This window comes from Branchiostoma lanceolatum, chromosome 5 (genome assembly GCF_035083965.1).
Source record: "Branchiostoma lanceolatum isolate klBraLanc5 chromosome 5, klBraLanc5.hap2, whole genome shotgun sequence".
In the NCBI taxonomy this organism is placed as follows: Eukaryota; Metazoa; Chordata; class Leptocardii; order Amphioxiformes; family Branchiostomatidae; genus Branchiostoma; species Branchiostoma lanceolatum.
Window position 1 is genome coordinate 5,095,055 of NC_089726.1, and position 7,114 is coordinate 5,102,168.

General features: G+C 39.4%; 1 long non-coding RNA gene across 1 annotated transcript; it reads left to right on the top strand.

Annotated features, from left to right (window-relative positions):
- Positions 1-1,130: 1,130 nt before the first annotated feature.
- On the top strand, positions 1,131-2,169 carry LOC136434291 (uncharacterized). Its single transcript, XR_010755729.1, has 3 exons — positions 1,131-1,234; positions 1,393-1,540; positions 2,049-2,169. It is a non-coding gene; the product is annotated as an uncharacterized lncRNA (long non-coding RNA).
- Positions 2,170-7,114: the final 4,945 nt, after the last annotated feature.

Below are 7,114 nucleotides of genomic sequence, written 5' to 3' on the forward strand. Positions count from 1 at the left end.
CCGTATGCCTGCTGCAATGCTTGCACGCCACTGCAAGGCCAAGGGCGAAAGAAACGGAGACATGCGACGCCCTATACACCGTAAATCACTTGGGCATTTTTACCTACTGTACCTGACCAAAGGGCATTGCACTGACGTTGCTGTGTTGCCATTAACTCTACGTTATTTACAGTCACAATTATCGCGGGTAATTTTAGACCTTGGCGACACAGCATTTGTTTAATCAAATGCGAGTATAGCAAGTTGCGTAGATATAGAAGAAATAGGCCCTCAATTTTGTAACCCGAAATTTAGCCAACGTGTTCATCATTTGAATGATACAGTTAGCACATTTGCAATTCCGAAGAACACAGAAAGCCTTATTAGCATGAAAAAGAGCGATGAAGTTTTCTCATTTAAAAATGTATTTAAAATTTCAAAATGCCTTATATTTTGTCCGGTTTAGAAGGAGTTAGATATCTCTATTCATATCATCATTCATATCTTAACTTTGTAGATCGACGGCGAGAGCCAGTTACATCTGCTGACCCAGGCAGCAGGAGACCGGCTGAAGATGTGCCGGGACATCCTGCACAGGAACAAGGCTGAGATAGAAGCCTCCCATGCACAGGGTCCGACAGGGGGCGCTCCTGCTTCTGACTGCTGCGACAACCTCGGCCAGCTGGAGTACGACCCAAAGTTCCTGCAGCAGATCGTCAACGACAGCTGTGCTACGTTTACTGCAGGTATGGCAAGGCGAGGAAACATTTTGCATTGAAAAATTGTGCAAGTGTGAGAAATAAAATTGTATAGTTGAACCCTAAAGCTGCCAAGCCCGATTATATCATGGATACAAAAACATGCCCTGTGTGCTGCGCGCGGAAGTTAGAGGAGTTAGGGCCGCCGTCTATTTCTCGAGTTTCGTGAGATAGGTCAGGGATCAAACATTTACGATTTTTACTGGGCTGAAACTCTGGCAGCTTAACGGTTAATGGCTGCGCATGTGCATTTAGTATTCCATGAAGCTCCTTTTATAAGTGAAGCTGTCACCAATAAATCTTGTGATCTGTCAATTTTCCCCAGTTAACAGTGCACCAAATACAGTCCGGTCTCCTGTCTACGACACCATGAAGTCCAACATACACGCGTACGACATGTCCGGGGTGACCTCGCAGTACTATGGCGCCAAGCAGGGCGAGTATCACCAGTTTCCCAAGAACGACAGGTCATGTGATGGGAGTGCTCACATATTCAGGTAAGATATAATATACTATTAGATATTTGTCTGTTCTATACTATTACCCCAATGTTTTTAAACCACTGCTTAAAGGTTTCCGTTTGTTTTAGTTAGGTGCCGAAAACCGTCGCTTATTAGAGAAATCATACATTTGATTAAATTTGATTATAATTTAGAAACTGGTACGTCAGCGCGGCGTCGCCCAAAAAGAAGAACGTGGTCATCGTCATAGATGTCAGTTTGTCTATGAATACCGCAAATCGGATCAACTTGGCTAAACAGGCAGCATTGACAGTCCTCGATACTCTCACAGCTAGGGACTGGGTGAGTCTGTGGAAAATACTTTGAGTACCTGAATAAGTAAGACATTACTAAATTTGGACTGAGAAGTTAAGGGTATGGCTTTTTTTCATGCTCTAGAACTCACAGTGCTCCATCGCTAGTTGCCAGAAAGTTGTCATTTTTTAATGACACATTAATCCTAAGAATATACTGGGGTACAGCTAAGTGCATGTACCGTTTGATGTCAGACTTGGTAGCTTTTCCAATGACTCACAGTTTTAAGGTTGTCCTGCAAACGTAACAAGTTTCAATTAAGTATACTTCACTTAATTTGTTAATCATTTTTTTCCTGTCAAATTACACTTCTTTTATTGCTTCAATTACATATTGAATATCCTGATATAATTTTAATGCTTTAAGATTTAAGTTTGAAGACGTCAAATATGAAAATCAAACATGGCGGATAATATGTTATATTGCCCCTGAAATTGCTTTTTTAATGATAAAACGCACTGATCAATAGAGACATAAACTAATTCATGTTCATCAGGCAGGGGTGGTGTCATTCAGTGACAACGCCGAAACACCAGTAGGCTGTCTTGGAGACAGTCTGGGAGAAGCTAACCCAGGCAACATCAACATCATGCGGGACTTCATCAACAACCTTCATCCTATTTGTGAGTCTTTTCTGTCTTTGAGCCTATATAATCTGGTAGAAAATGATTATCGAATGAGTGACTGAAAATTAGTCGGAGGATATATAGTATAACTGTCTAAGCTATCTATGGTGATTTGAGGTTTAAAACTCTAGCATTTTTCCTGATTTACGCTCTTGAAGTAAAGTAGTAAAAACACTGCATGATAATGGTAACCCAAGCACAGATCTTTATCATAGACCTCAATAAAAATGCATGCTCACAAGGCGTTAAACAGGCAGAGCAAGTTACAGACCATACATTGTAAATATTTTATAATAGCTGATATTTCTTCTCATGGGTTAAACATTTGCTTCTTAACATTTGGCTTTAAGGTAAATGACGTTTTGAATAAATCGGCAAATTATTGGTAGCGCTACGTTACTTTAGGTTACCTGCTGTTGTACTCTGAAGTATATATATGTATATATTTATAGTTTCATTATATTGCGTGCTTACTTCATATTTTCAGTGTTCACGAACTACGCCAAAGGATTCCAATTAGCCTTCGACATCTTTCACAAAGCCAAACAAGATAAACCGGTGAGTGAATGTCCTTATCTCCCAGCAAGTTCCATTGAGACTTTTGAAGCCGTGCCGTCGCCGTCCTTATTTTTTTTTCCGGAAACGCTGTAACATTTTGTTACCTTAGAAATAACAAATGTCTTATCAGTGCTTTGATTTTAGCTTTGGCAGTTCAATTTTACCTAGTGATGGTATCTGGGATAAAATGTTAAATTTGTGCATTTTATAAATTTTCTGCGATTTGCTTTGTCAAAACCTAACTAAACAATTTATAAAAAAAGCATGAAAGATTATGAGGCTCTCAGTTCTTCTGAATAAATTTTCTTTTACCCTTAAAGGGGACAATGCCAATAAAAATGCAAAAGTCTCTAATAGATGGCAATATGCCTGTAAGGTGTCCTTAAGATAAAATAAAGATACTTGCAATAAAATTCGTTCCAGCACCGTTGTCCTTTCCTACCTACTTGACGCAATGGAATCGTAACCAATTATCCACATTTATTTCATCCCTACAGGAACAGTTCTATGACAGCCATAACGTCATCATCTTCCTAACAGACGGAGAGCCGACAGATCCGCAGGATGTTCTGGACCAGATTACTGAAGGCCAGAATCGTATGGTGCGTACACAGACAACACAAGCTAGGGCAATTCAATGTCACTGAGAAGATATTAACAAACATCCGATACGAAGATTACATAATAATAGTCTTTATTGCATATTCCTGCCCAGATGGGCTAAATGCAGAAATGACCAAACGTGGTCTGGAGGATACAACTTGTAAAACATGAGTAACTAAAAAAAGGAAATGCCACATTCTAACATTACATAACGGATTTCTTTCATTGATTTGGCACAATTCATTAATAAAAAGCGCGTTACTTAAAGACGTCAGCTGAAAATCCATTTCTGGGAACTTAACAACCAAATTGAAAGCATGACAGAAGGGCTAAGTCACACACGAAGAGCTGGGCATTTAGATCATTGTCCTTTTATGACCACTTATTTCTGTTATTGTTTATAAACTTTCTGAAGTCTTAGCCTGTCGGCATCTAGATTATGATATTTAAATACATCATCAATCTTGCAATACTTCTAATATCAATGAATAAACAGTACGCTATATTTGCACCAAACCAGATTACTGTTACTTATTTTTCCATCCCGTTTTGGACATAAGGCGACGATGAGTGTCCTTAACCGGGGTTTGTTTTTAGGGGACTGAACTGCATCCAGCTGATCACTATGGCCTCTTGACATCGAGCCACAGTGCTATAGTATTGTAATTCATATGCATTTCCCCTATTATATGTATTATACAGAGCCGGAAAGTGCACATTTTCACTTACGGCCTAGGCGACAGTCTCCAAACTGCCGTGAGTGGCTGGTGCCAGGATCCCAATGACCCATGTAGGAGCTCAAGATCGTCAAAAAGGTTCTTTGATGGTCTTTTCGCGGCAATTTCATCGAGTGACCCCAATAAAAGTGGCATACCTGCCTTGGACTTCCTCGCTACCATTGCAGATCAGAACAATATACAGATTCAGAATGCTGTGTCATGGACGGTAATATATTCTATTATGGATGTATTGTTATTTTCGCTACCATTTTTTTGCTATTATGGATGTATTGTTATTTTCGCTACCATTTTCTAGTCACTGTTCGAAGAATGTTCTCGTAACTATGGATGTATTGTTTTCTCCAATTAAAACACATACATGCAATGCTGAGATGATGTGCTTGTTGCTATGCTGGAATTGAAGAAATGTTTTATTTTCCCGTTTGTGGTTTTGTGATTTGACGGCGTATTTTATGCCTTTGAATGGGTCATTATGATTTCTAGTAAGTGGCTAGTTTTTGACTAGAAATAACGAGATTCTTAGAGTTTTTTAATTGCATAAAGCGTGTTAATTGAAATTGCCATGTAGTGTCTGTAATCCATCATATTTTACCATTTAAATTCTAGCGGTCTCATGATCAGTTATGAAGGTTTAAGGTTCTCAGAGACAGTATTTGTGTCATTCGCGTTTTTTTATAGAATGAAAACTGCAGGCAGTACACTTATGGCCCGTGCTCCGACTCGAATAGAGATCCACAGGGAGTTGGTCCACCCGGGAGAACTGAGAGCGTAGGTGGGTATCTTAACAAACAAAATTAACAATGAAATTAATTGGTAATGATGACAAAGACATCTAGCAAAGGATATTCAAGCTAAAAACTACATCTGTACTAGTTTGTGTTTCTATGAGGAATATTTTCTATTAACTATCTAGAGCCTCCCGAAGGTAGTTCGGGTCACTCATTCACTTTAAAAGTGAACATCTTTTTTTATTGCAGCTGCTAGGGAATTTGACTGTTTAATGCAAAATAAGTACCAAATTCGACTGTTAAAACGTAACATCCAACACGTGTATCATATAACGTTTAGTATGATCAAACCTATAGGAGACGGCGAGGGAGACAGGCTGATGACGATGATGGGCAGCTACTATGACTTCTTTCAGTCGGAGCCAGAGCCGACGTTTTCTGTTCCGACGAAAGACGACCATCTTGGTTAGTGCAACCTGCTACCTTTACCAAAGTCTCAAGAAAATCAATCTTAACTTAAACATACGGTAATTAAACTGAAGGGCAAGGAAAAAAAGATTACATTTCTGAATACAAATTAAGTTCGATGCCCCATGTTAAGCTCTTAATTGTGTATTTTTTTCTCTTCAGGGTTAACGATAACCGCTGCTATTCGCACCGTGGATGCGGATGATGTGTTCTTCGGTGTAACAGCGGTTGACATCTCCGTGGACGTCGTGTTTAATGAGATCGTCAACTTTAACCTCGGCAGTTACTCCCACGCCTTTCTTGTTGACCGAGAGGGTGAGATTTTATCAGCTCATTCTATGACATACAAACCAAAACGTGTCTCACCAAAAATGTATGTGTCAGATGCATATGATTGATTCAACACATTACGTTGATGAAGGTCAGGCATCCGGGTAGTAAGATACGCCAAAAATAGTTACTCAAGCAACTGGACAAAAGTTTGAAAATTTGACATTTTGAACATTTTATCCAGTTGCTTGAGCACCTTTTTTGGCGATTCAACACATTCAATATCGGCACTTCGTTATGAAGAGAGAGAACATATATCATAGCTCTTTCCTTTCCACAGACGGCCGTGTCCTTGTTCATCGAGACCTGCCTAAACCCATGGAGTGGCCGTCAGACCCGACATTTCTCCACCTGGATGCGATGAAAGGCGCTCTTACTGATGATGAGGTCACTAAGATCTTGAATGGGGAGGGTGGCAGCTGCTCCCGTGACAATGTAATTGATTGACACTATTTTCTTGACTTAATATGTACATGACAAATTTTCAAACGGCTTGTAATATATATAATATATATATATATGTGTGTGTGTGTATGTGTGTGTGTGTGTGTGTGTGTGTGTGTGTGTGTGTTTGTGTGCATCTATGACTTATTTGAATAATGTAAGAAGCAAACAGCAAACCTTCAAACTAGTATGAAAGTTTAGAAGCGGTACAACCTTATTTCAGCAAACACTAATTGAAACATATATACATATATGTTAAATCCTCTGTGTACATGAGGACGATCATTTTGTGTTCAAAAACTCTGATGATTTTTATCATTAAGTAAATTAAGTATTCAATCGCAATGTTTTAAAAAAAACGGATCGTTTTTTAACCCTATAGGTGAAAGTTCCTATTCCTCGGGGAAACGCCAAGTTGGACGCCGTCATCACTGTAGAAAAGAAGGCAACCTTCTACTACGAACCCATTCCTGACACCAAGTACAGCGTGGTTCTCTGCCTGTTTGAAGAGGACAGCATCATCGCTGTTCCTACATCGGTAAGGTCCTCTAGTATCAACTTACCGATTCGATGCATGCATTTACATATGATTAAAAACTGTACATTCCATTGACCAAACAATAACATATGTATGAATCTGTTATGTGATCGTGAGAGCAATCGATGCAATGGTGATGTATTTGGTAAAAGCCCTTTGGTCAAGGGAATATTAACTTATCACAATGGTTTATGCACCTCTCATCATTATTTTCTATAGCAAAAGATCAAAGTTTTCAAGTTTTACATAATCATCAAAACATGGTCATCATGCCAGTTTAATCCTCCCTAGGTGAATCCAACAATCGACACCGACTCGCTGTACCACCGACTGGACCTACTGAACACGACCACGGGAGTCTGCAGACTGTACGACAACTACGCCACTCTTGACGGATCTACTTTAATGGTATAACAATGGATTGATTTAGGGTTAATGCCCCGACATTGTGCGAACGGTGTCGGTTCCTATAACGACAGAGTAGACGACCAAGTCCACAAAGGTTATAGTACTGAGAAGATTAAACT